This window comes from Gorilla gorilla, chromosome 17 (genome assembly GCF_029281585.2).
Source record: "Gorilla gorilla gorilla isolate KB3781 chromosome 17, NHGRI_mGorGor1-v2.1_pri, whole genome shotgun sequence".
Lineage (NCBI taxonomy): Eukaryota > Metazoa > Chordata > Mammalia > Primates > Hominidae > Gorilla > Gorilla gorilla.
The window spans coordinates 110206735-110224648 of NC_073241.2; positions in this window are offsets into that span (position 1 = coordinate 110206735).

The window sequence follows — 17914 nt, forward strand, 5'->3', positions numbered from 1 at the left end:
CTTTATATTCTTTAGGAAAATAGCAGAATAACAGAATTTTAAGGTCAACTAGAATGAGTACAATAAATTTGTTTGTGGAATATATTAATATCTAAAAATAACTTTGCCGTATAAAGTAATGCCAATGTAATTTTTTCTTTTCATTACTGCATTTTAAATCAAAACAAATTTGGCACGTTAAGCAGTATAGGAAACAACTTGAATTTAGCAAAGAAACTTGTAGCCAGTTCAAGTAAGCAAAACACTGTATCACAGCAATCTAGCCTAATTTATTCTCATTGGTTCCTCTTATTGTCACATATTGTTCCATTCATTCCATGATAAATTGTACCTCTCTGGGTCAGAAAAAAAGTATTCAAATAGAAATAATTTCAGCAATTTTCTGATGTCACACTCTGTTTTTTCTTCCACATTTTGTATTATTTTATTGGGACGCATACCCCTATGAGCTCAAGTCTTATCACCAAAGCAGGTTGCTAACTAACTGGAGTTTCATATTATGCTGTTGTCATCATCTTCTTAGATGTTGTATCTTTAAGACAGTTTCTATTTGGCTAATGGCATTCTTTATCTCCTGTAGTTTAGGCTTACCTTAAGTGAACCAATATTGAATGTATTATCCTATTTTCACTATTTCCAATAAAGACATGGTCTCAATCATAGATATATTAGGCTTCTTTTAGCAGAGCTAGTGCAAGTATAAATGTAGAAAGAGAAAAACTACTTGGCGAACAGCTTAGTGAATTTTTGCATTGTTTACTTGAAAATGAATCTTGTTTTTGGTAGCCATTTCTCAGTAAACTTCACTATCACATGTTTTTATGTCCTAATTATTCAATTCAAGTTTCTTTAGTTATAAAATCAGCAAAGAGGTCTGTTTCTATTTATTTTCACATAGCTAAGACTTATAAAATTGTGAATTTAGAAATTGCTAGATGGGAATTAATTTCATCTTATAAACCCAGCATACTCATTTAATAATAAAATCAAGATAAACAATTATAGGATAGACGAAAAAAATAGAAATTGAACTAGAACATTGAACAGAGTGCTAACTACAAGTTCTAACATTTTTGTTTTTGTTTTACATGTTCAAATATTCATGCATGCATAAAGTATTATGTGGAATTTAAATAATTTCTTTAAAATGGAAATATGTTGTATTTAATGGACACTAATTTGTTTTAAAACTACAGAATGAATCCAGGAAAGAGGTGCATGATTTAGTAGTTGCCTAAATTGTACCTTCTACAGATGTTCTGAGTTTATTAAAATTAGTTATTATTAATTACTTGCTTAAATATTAGCATATCAAACTAAAACCAAAGGATCAAAACTCAAAATGTTAGGTAGATAAAAACTCTCATGGTTTTTTGTTCCTTCAGGGATTTATAAGAACTTTCAGTCTTTTGCAGTGCTATTGTGAAACCAACAACTGGTTGTTATTTTGAATCTCAAAAAGGAATTCGAATTTGGGGTCCTAACAGGAAATGACATTTACCCAAAGGAATTCAAATAAGGAAATATTTGAAAAAGTAACAGGAAGATATATTCAAAGCAATATCTTTTTCTCTTTTGGAATATGGAACGCAGCTAATGATAGGTGTAGTTGCATTTCCTGACATTAATTTGGTGTTACAGGTGAGGAGCCAGTTAAGAATGGTCTAGTCTGGGTGTTAATTATGCACAGAAATCCACTGGCTTTGTTTTGAAGATAGCTGGGAATTTGGGATAGGATTAGAGGGGTTATAATTGCGAAGGAAAGCCCTTGCTTTGACGTCTCTGACTTAGGTATCTAAATATTGCAAAATAATTAAAATAGGTGTAACTTGAACATTGGCTTTAGGCATAGTATGATTTTAGAGATGAGGAAAAGTTGTCCATATATGAATATCTGCCAACATTTCCCCCATCATCTCAGTGTTAACTTTCTTTTCTGAGAAATGAATTCATTCATTCTTTCTACAACCAGAAGTGAGGATGATTCATCAGTTTTAGGTGGAGTAGAGAGGAAGATTCAGGTGAATTTCTTTTGGACAGGTGAGAAATTTCTAAAGCAGGGCCTCAAATTGGAACTTGTGTATGTTGCTGTGCAGGGAGGTGTAAGCAAGCTGGGTGGTCAGCCTGGGAAAGTCAGATCTTTTGTTGCATCACAATTTATAGCCCTGACTTTGGGATATGTGTAATAATTTCAGAAATATTTTCAGTCTCTTGGGCACAGTGGCTCTAAATGAAAGCGTGAAGAAGGTAGTTACATCAGCATACTCCCACCTGCTTTAAAATATTTTCTCCTTTCCCCACTTTGGCAAATGGCCTAAAGGTGCTGCTAGTTTCCATGTCCCACCTGGTATCCTGAAACTTTTCACCAGCTCTCTTTGATCTATGTTCCTCAGTGTCTTTTGAAGCCTGCTTTAAATCCTGGTATTCAATACTAATTCATTGACTATGGTATGGTCAATACCATACCAACGATCTGATAAAATAATACACAATTATATACCAGTAGGTAAAAATGTCTTTCTTTCTAGGATATTTTGCATTTTAATGTAGAGCACTCATGATTAACTTTAAAAGACCTAATGTGGTGGAATCTGAGGAACAAGGGTAGTCCACTTAGAGAGACGGCTGGAAAAGAGTAGGTTCCAGGAACTCCCAAATAGTTATTTAGTTAGCTTTCATTTAATGTGGGCTCTATATTTGGGAATATAAGAGAAACCAAAATGTAAAAATAAAATATTCCCGTTATGAGGACATTAGGAGATGGGCATTAGGACAGTTAACATGCTTCAAAAATACAGGCTTAAATATGCTTTGACTTATTTTCACCACCAATACCAGGAGCATTATATGATGATTGCTTCAAAATTGTGAATTGAAGCAAAGGCAATGCAAATTATATTTAAAGAGCTGGATACAGGTTTTCTCAAATAGATGTCCCAGCTAAAAGTAGGGATTTAGACACTTTACCTAGAACTTTGCAATTTATCTGTAGTTTAAGGTTTACCAGTATTGATATCTATTTTTTTCTTTTTTAACATATTTTATTATTTTTATTTTTATAAAATTCAAATTTTATTTTAGATATGGGGGTACATGTTTAGGTTTGTCACATGGGTATATTGCACCCAGGTAGTGAGCATAATACCCAAATAATTTTATCAACCCATGTCCCCCTCTCTCCCTCCCCTCTCTAGTAATCTGAAGTGTCTGTTGTTCCCATGTTTCTGTCCTTGTGTGCTCCATATTTAGCTCCCACTTGTAAGTGAAAACATGCCATATTTAGGTTTCTGTTTCTGTGATAATTCACTTAGGATTATGACCTCCAGCTCCATTCATGTTGCTGCAAAGGACAGGATTTCATTCTTTTCTATGGCTATGTTGTAGTTCATAGTATATATATACTACATTTTAAAAATTCAGTCCACCATTGATGGGCATCTAGGTTGATTCCATGTCTTTGCTATTGTGATTGGCACAGAGATGAACATGTGAGTGCATGTGCCTTTTGGTATAATAACTTCTTTTCATTTGGGGATATACACAACAATGGGATTACTGGGTCAAATGGTAGCTCACTCTATACAGATATTAACTCAAGATGGACTGAAGATTTAAATGTAAGACCTCAAACTCTTAAACTTTTAGAAGAAAGCCTCTGAAATACCTTTCTCAGAGGCTTTCTTGGCAAAGAATTTTTGGCTAAGTCCCCAGAAGCAATTGCAACAAAACGAAAAATTGACAAGTAAGACCTGATTAAACTAAAGAGCTTCTACACAGCAAAAGAAACAAACTATTGATAAACAGACAACCTACAGCATGGGGAAAAACATGTACAAACTCTGCATATAACAAAGGTCTAATATCCAGAATCTATAAGGAACTCAATTCAGCAATCAAGAAACAAATAATTCCATTAAAAAAATAGGCAAAGGACATGGACACACACTTCTCAAAAGAAGACACACAAGTGGCCAACAGACATGAAAACATACTCATCATCACTAATCATCAGAGAAATACAAATCAAAACTGCAATGAGATACTATCTCACACCAGTCAGAATGTCTGTTATTAAAAAGTTAAAAAGAGAAAGAAAAGATGCTGGTAAGGCTGTTGAGGAAAGTTCATGCTTATCCACTGTTGGTGGGTATGTAAATTAGTTCAGCCACTGTGGAAAGCAGTTTGAAGATTTCTCAAATTTGTTTTTCATTCTTTATTAAAATTAAGATAATTTCAAATCAAGTTTTAAGTCAAAATTTAAAATAATTTAAACTTTAAACGTAAAACTTTTCTTCAATTTATTCTACACTTTAAAATTGTCTATCTAGTCCATTCACTTGAGACCATATTGTTAAAGGAATTAACAGTTAAATATTCCAGCAGGGTAGTCAAATGTACAATTAGATGTTTGAGGTTTCTTCCAGAATTTGGATCTTGTATATCTCAGAAGACTATTCAGTAGTCTACTTTGATTCTATTACAGCGATGTTGTCTTCTGTTTCCTGTTCATAAACCTGCTTGGAGGAGAGTTTCCAATTTATGCCAAGACTGCAAATTAGCACAAGCTGCTGCTGCTCTCCAGCAAATCAACCCGAGGGAAACTGGGGGGGAGAAGGAAAACTCCATGCAGACTCATAAAAATGTGAGAAATCCTTAGGAAAAAAGACAGCTACTTTGAACTGGTATGTGGCAAGGCAGGTAGATGGCTGCAGCTGACAGCAAAGGGCTTTTGGCTCAGCTGTTAAAGCAGAAATTAGAAAAGAGCAGTTGAAATAGTGTCTTGACTTCCCCTTTGCCTTCTTTTTTGTTGCAGGATTTGGCAATGGTTGCCCATACCTTTGAAGGCCAATACTTCCAATGGCCCATCCTTCTGTAGGGATAAAATCAAGGGAATGCAAAATCCTTGACAGGGTGGAGAATTGAGGAAAACGAATGGATGAGGACTCACCAGACTTGGCTTTCTCTCTTTCATTCAGTTTCCTCCAAACTTCCAGGGCTGATGGATGACAATTTAGGCAGTCTTCCATTTCCTTGGTGTTTGAATGTAGAGTGTTGACTTGAAAAGTTACTTGGTGCGGTGAAACCGAATAGGAGTGGTTAATTCTGGTTTGTGGTAACTTGAGTTCTTCACCTGAAAGCCCATCCCTTCATAAACCTTTGACCTCTAAGGATTGACCTAGATCCCTTCTTCTGCCCCTCCCCAGTTCATACAAACAGTCAACGTATCTATCTCTTCAGGGATAAGCCAAATTAATAATATTATTAAATGTCAAAATACTAAGATATAACTTATTTAAATTGAACATTTCAGAAATATATCTTCCTTAAATTAAAAAATGTAAATTGGACAACATATCAGAAGTATTAAAATGGAAGAGTCAGAATTTGAAATAGAGAAAATATGCAACAAGGGAAGGATATTATCAATAGGAAACAAGAATAAGATGTAATGAAAAATAATCAAATAGAAACACTAGGTGCAAAGAAGTTAACAGCTGAATAAAAAGCGTAATAGATTGCATATGAGAATGAATATAGCTGAAGAAAGAATTCATCATTTGTAAGGTGGGATACCAGCACATTCCTAGAAGGAAACAAATATGATCGAACAGCTGAGAAATATCCACAGAAGTGCAAATATCCAGATATAGAAGTTCTAGACAGAAAATAATAGTAAAGGTAATTTCTAGGAATTAAAATTCAAAAGTCCATAAAATTAAAATATCCCTTACAGTATAAAACAAAAAAAAGCCTTAGGCTTTTAGCAATGGCTTTTTTGGATGAAGTGATGTAGAGGTGATATGCAAACTTCTTAGGGTCACCAGATATGGATGCTAGTTGTCCAGTAATCCCTGTGGGGTATACAGATGATACTCTGAAAGGCACTTGAAAGCAGGGTAGGGGTAAATTTGCTAATGGGAAAATGTGACTGGAGACATCTTTGGTGGTATACAATAAATGCAGACTCTCTTGAAGTAATGAGAGATTGTTGTTCTGATTAAGGAAATTGTTGAAGTAGAAGTTTTGGTTCCCTCTAACTCTCTTTTCCAAATTCTTGTCTGGTCAGTACTTAAGACAGATGAATCCTGGAGGTTAACAGTATGAAGGATTAAACAGGTTGGTATTTCTGATTACCTTCATTGTAACTGATATTGTAAAGGCTATAAAGGAAGTACCTCAGATCATGGGGGACGGTATGCTATTGTTAAGAAAAACTTTATAGACAAATTAAATTTAGTAGACTTTATTTGAGCAGAGAATGATTCACAAATTGGACAGCACCCAGAACCAGGGGAGGTTCAGGGAACTTCGTCCAGCCATGTGGCAAGCAGTTTTTATAGACAGGAAAAGGAAGTAACATACAGAAACAGCTTTATTGGTTACCGTTGAGTGTTTGCCTAATTTGCATGTTGTGATGAGGCATTGGCCCTGTATAGACATGGTCTGATCAGTTGGCAGCCTGTGTTCATTTGGAGCTCAGTGGCTGTGATTGGCTGAGACTCAACTATTTGTTACAAAAATAAACTCTTAGGTTGCAGTTCATTCTAAGGGACTCAATGTATGAAGGTTGCTTCAGGCCAAATTTAATTTAATTTAGCACTATTTTAGCCATTCCAATTTGGGAATCCAGCCAGTAACAATTTGCATTCTTGTAGAAAGTGAATCAGTATTTATTTCATGCATTGATATGGGGATTTTAAAATTTACTAGCAGTTTGCCATATTCTCACGAAGGATTTGGAGTTAAAAATCACTAATAGAAAGTCAGTTTACTACACTGACAGTATGAGAATTGCCTCTTCAGAGAAAGATCAGGTTGAGCTAAAGATGAGAGGCACCTAAATGAAAAACAGAGGCTGGCTGATAAATGCTGCTAACATTTAAGCGGGATTTATTAAATTAAATAAAATTTAATTTATTTATTAAAACCCATGAAATTCTGAAGGATGTATATAAACAGCAGAAACCAGAGATAGTTCTTCTACTTTGAGAAATAAATTACTGGTTCTCTCATATACTGGAAATAGGCAGGAAACTTAGAGACTAGCAGGGCTTTTGGGGTTTTGGTTGAATCATATTTATCTATTAATCCTGTTGGCCTGAACCATAATGTCTCCAAAAATAAATCTGAATTTGAGTGGGGCTTTTGCTGAAACAAGTGTTAAAGATATACCAAGGGTGTTGGCACAGATATTTTCACTGGACACTTACGATCCATCTACTCAGATAATATTTGAAGTTGTTGTAACCAGTACATATGCAGATTGCAGGAATTTGCAGAAATTGAATAGGGCTATTCAGTGAGTTCTCTTGAAGTTTGGCTAAAACTGCTGAGTTGTTTAGCATATAGAACTCAGGAGAGAAAAGTGAGATTGTTACTGAGGGTTGGTTCAAACCACTCCCACTACTGAAGGGCATCAGAAAATTCTGAGGACAGAAATACTGATTGCGCCATGGGTGATATCAGAGAGACATTCAGATAGGAGGAGTGCAGCATAGCAAAGCTTGTTCACAAGATAGAGACAGTATGTTAGAAAGATGCTAAGAGGGTAACTTCAGGGGAGCCTACAGTTTATATTAGCAGTTGCTTCGCTGACTATAGAACCAAAAATAGAGCCCACTAAGGATACTGTGTAGTCTGGGTCTTACCATTCTCTCCCAGTCATGGAAAAGGTGGCTTCTTAGTCCACTGAAAGGATCCTCTAGAGTGAGAATACAGAATAAGGGCCACAGGGCCGTTTTGTAAAGCCTTGAAGAAAAAAGCAAGTTCGGGTTTGCACAAGGGCAATAGCAGTGGAATTAGCAGAAGAAGACTTGTTAGACTTTCACAGGCGAGTGTTTGGATATTTACAGACCCTTGTACTTTAACCAAAGGTCCTGCTGTATGATCTGGGGAAATGGGCCCTAAATGAATGAACAATGAAGAACGTATCTGCGTGGTTTCTTGTGTGGACATATCTGGAAGCTTACTGGAAACATTAAAGTGATTGACTTTAATACCTGCCCACAATAACAACACAAATCCCAGGTCTTCTGACTTCTGCCTAAGAATGTAGACATCTAGAAGGAGTACCCATCTGCCTTCTAGCAAGAGAAAGATAGGTGGTCCTCAAAATCCTAATTTTTCTGGAATCTATTGGAGAGCTAATGCTGCAGGACAACAAGTAGCCTGGAATCTGAGGAAAGACAGGTGCCTCTGCAGACAGATAGAGAACAAGCATGGATTCACCTGTGTAAGATCACAAGAGGAAGAGAAGGCCACCATACAAGTGAATAAAAAGAAGTCACAGTGACTTTTAATTAATTTTCAAAGATTGCTTCTCTGATACTGTGAGAGTATGGAACCTATGAAGACAGCCAGTTGCAGGCTTTTCTCCATAGACTTCACTATGTGCTGATGAGAAAAGTTTATTGGCAGGGCAGGTACTAATATAGACTACTTTGGAGATGCAGCATGAAGAAGAGGTGCATCCACTGCTGTAGGAAACACAGGAACCCATCTTTGGTTTCTTCTCACATAAGGAAAAAAGACTTTTAAGATGCTGGGGAATAGCAGAAAGCTCTTGGCCCAGTGCAAGGAGAAGATGTCTCCATTGTGGGTAGGGGAAGGGGGGGGAAAAAAAGAAATACTTTATCCATAGGTAGGAGCAAGAAATGTGCTCAGAAGAGCCCAGACCAGTAAAAGTCTCCTTCCATTGAGTTTGGAAGAAGATCACTGTGAAAATCCATATTCTAAGACTCAGGGAGACAATGACTGCTTAAATTGAGGCTGAATCAGGATGACAGAGAACCTCGTCCACAACCATAACACCTCAACCTCCAAGACAGAAGCAACAGATTAACACTGGAGACGACTAGAGAAGTTTCCCTTTGAGGGGCAGTTGAACAGGGAAGCCCTAATGAGTGGAGCAGAAACATCGTGAAAACCCACCAGCAAACTATCTCCAACCTAAGAACAAACAGGAATTTAAAGACAGTGGTGAACAAAACTGAATATTGCAACAACAAAATCCAAACTGGGCTCAACTCTTGAGTTAAATTTACTCACCTTCCCACAATAATAACCTAGCAGAAGACAAATGATATTTACCTAATACATAAATACTACTTTTATCAGTCTCTACCACTCTGAACACTATGTCTGGAAATTAATAAAAAAATTAACAGACACAAAAATCAAGTTAAAAACAAAACACACAACCCTTACTGTCAAGAGACAAAGTAATCAACTGAACAAGACTTAGAGATGATCCAGATGTTGCAACAATCAGACAGGTAATTGAAAATAACTATGGTTAATAGGTTAAAGGTTGTAACACAAAGATGTACAACGTGCATGGATAAAGATTTCAGCAGAGAAGTGAAAACGACAAGAAGGAGCCACATGAAAGTGCCAGAAATGAGAACCTCCATAAGAAATATGAAGAATGCCTTGGATGGGCTCAGCAATAGACTTGACACAGCTAAGGAAAGTGATAGAGGAAGTGAAAGTCAGTTAATAGTAATTACCTAAACTGTCAAATGATAAAAGAGTGAAGAAAAAAGGAAACAAAACACACAAATGCCGTAAGAAAATATCATTAGTGTGATATATGTGGCATTGAAATCCTAGAGAAAACAGAGAGAGAATGTGAGGCAGATGAAATATTTGAAGAGATAGTGGTTACAAAATTTTAAAGAATAATTTATCAAACTACAGATATAATAACTTCAGAGAACCCAAAGTAATTGATTGGATAGTAATTGATTGACTAGAAGTCAATAATGAATTCGCAGATGTGAACAATATCATCAAAGCCTTCACCAACCAAATCGACTTTTATTGAACACTAAATATAAGCAGAATATACATTATTTTCAAGTGCATGTAGAACATATTGTATAGTCTATATATCATGGTTCTGGCCATAATTCAAACCTCAATACATTTAAAAACACATACATAGTATATTCTTTGATCATAATGGAATTAAAATAGAAATCACAAACAGGTGTCTGGAATAATTGCCAAAGATTTTTACTGATGAACACACATCTAAATATCACTTTAAGTGGCAAAAACCACAATTAATTTTTTACCAACCTAGTAACTTACAGGTCAAAGAGAAAATCAGAGGGGACATCTGAAAATAATTTGAATTGAATAAAAGAAAATAATCTCTCTATCATGCAAAATTTGCGGGATGCAAATAAAGCACAATTTAAAGAGAAATGTATAGCATTTCATGTTTATATGAAAAAAAGTCTTAAATCAGTGATTTAAAATTCCTCCTTAAGAAACTTGAAAAAAGTAAATTAAACCAAAGTAAGCAGCTGCAAAGTAATAATAAAGAACATAAATAAAATTGGAAATGGAACAGCAGAGAAAAATCAATGAAACCCAAAGCCTATGATGAGACTCACCAACAAGGAAGAAGACACAAATTATTATATCACAAATTAAAAAGAGGACATTGTTGCAGACCCTACATGCATTATATTCTCTATAGATATAGAAAAATAATTTTACAAAATTCAATATCCATTCATGATAAACTCTAAATTTTAGGTAGAATGGAATTTACCCAACATGATAAGAAACAGCTACAGAAAACCTACAGCAAACATCATACTTACTGATAAAAGACTGAACCCTCACTCTAAGGGAAAAGAAAAATATTCTTACCACCCACATTTAACATTATACTGCAGTTTCTAGGCAGTGTAATAAGAAAAGAAAAAGAACTATTCATACAAATAGAAAAAAAAATATGTGGAATTGTTGTTATTCACTTTCAACATGATTGTATTTGAAGAAGATTTCAAAGAATGTACAAAACAAAGTTACGGAAGATACAAGATCACAATTTAAAAATTTAATGGTATTTTTAGGTACTGACAATGAACAGTAAGAAACGGGAATACCACCATTGATGGTGGAAAAAGATGAGCTACTTAGGTATAAATGTAATAAAATATTTAAAAGATGTGTATGGTAAAAGCTACAAAACAGTGAAGAAAGAAATCAAAAAGGCTGAAATAAATGGAGAGGCATATTATATTCATGTATTGAAAGACTCAGTAGTGTTAAGACGCCAAATATGTCCAAATTCCAAATTGATCAAATCAGTAAATACAATCCAAATCAATGTCATGGCAATATTTGTCATAGAAATGCACAAGAGATTATAAAATTTATGTGGAATGGCAAATGAACAAGAATAACCAAAATCGTTTTGCCTAGAAAAACAAACTTGACATTCACATGCTACCTTATTTCAAGACTTTTTATAAAGCTAGAGATAGTAACTCAGTATGGAATTGGCCAATGAATAGGCATATAGAGTGTAACTGAAATGAGAGTCCAGAAACAGACTCACACGTATACAGTAATTGACATTTGCCAAAGTGCAGAGGCAAATAAATGGAACATCATTATGTGCAGAGGCAAATAAATAGTCTTTTCAAAAATTGTGCTGGAATAATTTCACATCCGTATGCAATAACTTTTTTAACTTAGTAACAAACCCTAAATCTCTTTATCATCTGTTTTAAGTAACAAGTATTTTAATTGTTTCATTTTATATCTATGGAGTTAGAAAATATATGTGATTTTTTCCAGGGAGCCATTTCTTATAAATCCACAGACTCTAGGTTTCTTTACCATAAACAATACTAACTAGAAACATTTTAGTCAAAAGATTTCTGAGATGAGGATTTTTCTCCTAGTAAGTACCATTAGTTTATTTACCATAAAGTCTCTTGTTTACACGTTTACAATACAATGTGACCAGATCATTTGCCTTCTTTCTTTCTCAAATTGTCCTCCAGATATGGTAATGAAATGATTGAAGAGTAGCCTCATAGCCTCTTCCTTTCCATATACCTTCCAAAGCCTGTTAGAATATGTTCTGAGGTAATTATTTCAAAAGGAGTTCATAGGAGGTCAACTTTGAGTTCTTGCTTGTTTGGAAAATTTTTTATTATGCCCATGATTCATTTATAATATGTCTGGGTATATAGAATTCAGAATGCTTTTTGTTTTGTTGTTGTTGGTTTTTGGCTTGTTTGTTTTCTCTCATTTGTTTGAATCCATTGCTGCTTTTTATTCTAGGAGAAAGTGTTACAGCTGAGAAATATGACAATGGTCTTATTTTCATTCAATTGTAGTCAATTTGATTTTTGTTCTTGGAAATTTTAGGCATGCTTGTGTATGTGTAAAAATGCCCTGAGGTTTAAATTAATGACTTGTGTATTTACAACCAGTATACTTTCTTCCCTTTACTATATGTATATGTGTTAAGCTTCAATTAAGGGGTTAAGAAAAGTAAAGTTTTATACAATACAATAAAGCTGTAAATTTTAAATTTTAAAATAAATTTTAAGAAACATATGAAAGTATGAGCCCCGCCTTTTTTTTGGTTAAGAACTTTTATTTAAGGGCTATCACTGCTTGATAACCAGTGTCTCTCTTTTCTTTTCTGGTTCATTTTATGCTTTATTTTCTCTTATACATTTTCTCACTTTCACTTTATGTAACTCTCATTAGATAAATACTGAAAGTATTCAATACATCCTTTCTGTTTCTTGTTTCTTTCATATATTTTATATTTTGATCTCATTCTATACTCTAGATCTCAGATTTATTTTCTATTCCTTCACTGTCCAAAAAATAGCCCTTAGTCATAGGTAACTATTTAAATTTACATTAACTTAATTAAAATTAGTTATAAAATCAGTTTCAAAATGCTTTATAGCCAATGTGGCTAAGGGGTACCCTATTGGACAGCACAGATCTAGGGCTGTTCCATCATTATAGAAAGGTCTATTGGACAGTCTTATTCTAGGCTATATCTATAGAATAATTTCATGCTTGATATTTAAATATCCTAGACTCTGAATGTTCAGGTATTTCATTGAAAACTATTTTTGTATTATTAAAGGAATATTTTTTCAACGCTTTTTAAAATACCAATTTCAGTTCTCTTTCCTTTCCTTTCTACTCTCTACTTCTCTTTCATATATTCTGGGCAAGAGAACATTACTTGTGATAAGTCAAGCATTCTTCGAGACCTTTTCTTGTTTCTGAATCATCACTTTTGAAAGTCAAAATATAAGAAATTGGATCTTTTATTGTCTATATTCCTCCATTTTTTTTTTTTTTTTTTTTTTTTTTTTTTTTTTTTTTCCTGAGGACAGAGCCCCGGCTCTGTCAGGGAGAAAAATACAGGAAGAAGGACTGAAGTTTGACTGATTTTTTCCATTAGAAAAACATAACTTAGAACTAACTTACAGTTAGAACTCTGTCTTGAATAGCTTCCGTTTCAGGTATAGCATAGATTTATTTTGTGCATATTCTGGATGGCAACTTCCTCTCCTCTAATTTATTCATCAGCTCAATTGTATCCTCTTTATGTCTTGCAGAAACCTGTTCACATATAAAGTAGTTTGATTTAGGTTAACACACTCTTCCATCACAGCTTTATTGTATTACATAAAACTTTACTTTTCTTAACCCCTTAATTGAAGCTTAACACATATACATATAGTAAAGGGAAGAAAGTATACTGGTTGTAAATACGCAAGTCATTAATTTAAACCTCAGGGCATTTTTACACATACATAAGCTTATATAACTCCATCACCCTCTAATGTTCTCTTCTGCTACTTCCATGCCATTAACTACCTTTCTTCACTCCCACCAGTGAGGTAACCTCTATTCTGACTTTTATTACTATAGATAAGTTTTGTCTGTTCATGAATTTTGTATATGTGAAATCATAGTTTGTGTCATTTTTTGGTGACTAGCTTCTTCCACTCAACATAATGCTTGTGAGCTTCATCCTTTCTGGTGCATCTATCAATAGTTTTTATCTTTCTTTTTAAAACTGCAATGTAGTAGCCCATTGTATGAATATATCACTAAATTATTTAAATTGAAAATGGAGGACAGGACCTTGTATGTGCTCAGTCAGCTATCTTGCACGAAAGTTGTATGGTTCTCATAATACAGTACATCAAATGTGTCTTATGTTGTTTGTGGTTATACTGTCACCATCAAAAGACTGAGTGACTTGAGTAGAGAAATATGGACTGTTATATTTTCTGTGTTTTAAAAGTGTCTTACATATATCATGTAGTTAGAATTCAATTAATATATGCTCAAAAGCAGAAACTTTAGGTGCATTTCTGCATCAAAAAAGAGGTTAAATTAAAAATAATACATTTTATTCCCTCACCAGCTAAGTAGGATGTTTTTAATATCAAATGTTATAGCAAATTAAGCATATTATTTATGTGTGCTGATTTATATCTGCTCCCAAATTACACCCCATTTTGAGGATTTACTTAGTCTAATAGCACCGAAAAGAAAATTTTAAAACATAACATTTTATTCAATCTGTATTATAGAAACTTCCAGAGAATGTATAATTTAGATAAGCATTGATGTAGTGAACTGGTTTGGTAGAAAAAAAGTCTAAAAACATTTACAGCATAAATTGTTGTTGCTGACCATTCATGATTACTGTTACTGACATTTTAGAGTACAAGATGATTTAAATTAACTTTTCCTTGAATGGTCTATTTTCACAAAAAGATGTAATAAGGGCTATTATAGCATTTTGACAATGCATTAGCATTTCAGAGAAGATACATTGAGTAATACTGTTTATCATTTTGAACAGACCATGTGTGGTCAGATAGAATCTGATCTGCAAAGGCAAACTAAGCGGGGAAGATAGATGTTGGGAAATATCTATGAGCTATTACTTGCCCTCAAGGAGCAAGAGCCTCTGCTTTGCAGATTATACTGTAATTGTGTCCTTTGTTCATTGTTTTAGTATTTTCTCCTCATGTATAAATATATTCAGTAGCTAGTATTTTTGTGATAGATTTTCTAGATACAAGAAGAGATTTTAGCTAAGACCACATATGCTTGTTTCTAATGCATTAAATTCAGACACGTTAAAATCCGGGGATGTGCTGAGGAAAACAAAATACTATTAAAGTTTCTGTGTCTCTGTAATATCCCCAGGGAGATTTCTCTCAGCTGAAAAGTTAGCTTTCACAAAGCTACTTCTAAAGCCATTCAGTGGCTTGCCTCCTGTTAATAGAACTTTAGTGGAAATAAAACCTAATGCATAAGGCAAAACAACAACAAAATTTCTATTCAAGACTTTCAAAAAGCTAAAGTATAAATTAAGTGGCAAAATAAATGTGAAGAATGCATCAACATTAATTAATATTTGAGGTAGGATTTCACATGGAAAAAAGAATACTTCCTTCAGGTGTGGTTACAATGTCATTTCTATGGCCAGTGAAGGAGGTATTTCATGTTTATATGTGAACACAGCACTCTTAAGTGGCAAACAATAGAATGTGGATTAGAAAAAAATTCCTCATGTTAATCAATTATTGAGATAGCAGTTGTGAGGATTACTCCATAACTATCTTGTCCTGAAAAGGAAAATGAAATTGTTTATAATTAATTTAATTAAGGCCAAAGCTACATATGGTTTTTATGATCAGAAATCTGCTTTGGTTGAGATTCATTCTAATCCTCTGCATGCCAGAGAGACAGCTAAACAGGACCCAATGTGGACATTTTAATCAAGTAGTAAAGGAAGTAATGAATACATAAATAGGTACAAAGAACACTATGTTTTGTCATTTATCTATATGAATTTTAAGCAAGTTAACTTGCTTTTGTATTGTCTGTAACAATAGATATACTCCTAATTTTCAAAAGAGTTTTGCTAAATAAAAGGGATAAAAATTAGGAAACGATTCAGACAAATGCCTGAAACAGAGTAAGCTACACATCATTTTCAATTTAGGCTTTGTTTTGAAATAGACAATTTTTATTGACAGACAGACATATAATAAATGCACATTTCTTAACCGTATTTTGACAAAAATGTAGATCATTTACTGAAAAATTAAACAATGTAGGATTAAACATAAACTTTTCAGGATAGTGTCTTTGAATAAGGGAGCTAAAGCTTCTGGTTTTCAAACATGGCTTTCCTTGGAAACATCAGAATATTTTCTTGGGTTTCCCTGTCTGGAGTTGGTTACCTCATAATAAATATTTGTAATTTTTTATAGCTTTCCATTTAAGGGAATGAATTACTTACTTTTGTACAAATTGCATATTTGTTGGAATTTTCCAATAATCACAGTCTCAAAATAAAAGTAAGTTTTTAGAGAATAATCAAATAAATCCCCCCGTTCCCCCCTCAAAAAAAAATACTTGAGCAAATTATTTGGAGGGATTTGGATGGAAAATACCTTTAGAAATATACTCACTGTAGCCTTGGTCTCCTGATAAATGGATCCTAAATCACAGGAAATTTGGCCACCAATTATTCATACATTTATTTATTATGCTAAAGAGTAGTTAACTCTTCTTAGAAAAATCACAAAACAGTATTTCTTGTACCAAAAACGAGTGATTGTTTCAACCTTGTTTAGATTAAATTCAATAACTTACTCAATTTTTACAGGATGTGAAATTGATGTTGCAACCATGAACCTCCCCTCCATTTTTGAAGAAATGTCAGAATAGTTTGATTTTAAAGAATATTCCATTTATAAATATATTCTATACATATGTTTTTCTTGAGACTGTGATTTGGAGTAATAGGGCAAAATAATGTGAAAATAAGCTAAAAAGCTAGAAATATAATTGAAATATAAAACAATATTTTGAGAAAATTAAGCAAATCCAATTCATGCTCATGAAATGAGAAAATCTTATCTGTCACATTCCAGAAATTCAATAATATTTACATCGTATTTATGCATAACAGGGTGATCCTCTATATAAAATAAGGATAATAGTAATATCTACTATTGCTATTGGGAGGATCATATAAATTAATGAATCAAAGCAAATAGAACAATGCTTGACACTTAGTAAATGCTGAAAAAGGTTACTGGTTCCTTAATTGTATGGAGTTTCAGTTTTAAACTAACTCTATTGTGAATTTTAATTTTGCTTTGGACATTTTAGTTTCTTGGAAATCTTTCATGAACCTGAACTCCATAATTATGTCTATCTGTGTTTGTATTTCCCTGATGGAAACAGTGCTCTGGTGTTCAGTATGAGGCTTCTGGAGCCAGAATCTCTTGGTTCAAATCCCAGTTCTACGAATTCACTTTTGTACAATTAAGGACAAGTTACCTAAATCTTTTGTTTCTCAGTTTCCATATCTGCAAAACTGGGAGAGGAGTGATAAGAATTTCATAGAGCTGTAGGGGGAATTGAATTTATAAATTGCCATAAAAATACCTTAGGCTATCTTGTGACCTTAACTGTTATTTTCACTTAAAAAAATAATAAACAAGCTTTATTCCTCTACATGCTTTTCTGTTCTTGTCTATTAGCATGTCTTTTGCATCTTCTCACAGGAGAGCAAGCTGACATTTTAAGTTTCTTTTTATTTTATGTTAAAGCATTTTTATGTCTGCTTTTCAATATGACTCCTTTATATACTTTAAAAAGTAGATATAAATGCTCACTTCTCTTAGGGACAGGAGAGATTTTATTGGGCCCAAAATTTGCTGTTGAGGTTTTAGAAAATTTGTAGATCACACTTGACTTGTTCACTTAGCTCATGAGCTGGCTGAATCCTTTTTCCTGTTTATGGCTGAACGGAGTTTGAATATGAGCGCTTTTTTTTTTTTGAAACAGACTTTCGCTGTTGTTGCCCAGGCTGGAGTGCAATGGCACGATCTCAACTCACTGCAACCCTGCCTCCTGGGTTGAAGTGATTTTCCTGCCTCAGCCTCCCGAGTGTCTGGGATTACAGGCATGTGCCACCATACCCGCCTAATTTTGTATTTTCAGTAGAGACGGGGTTTCTCCATGTTGGTCAGGCTGGTCTCAAACTCCCGACCTTAGCTGATCCACCCACCTAGGCCTCCCAAAG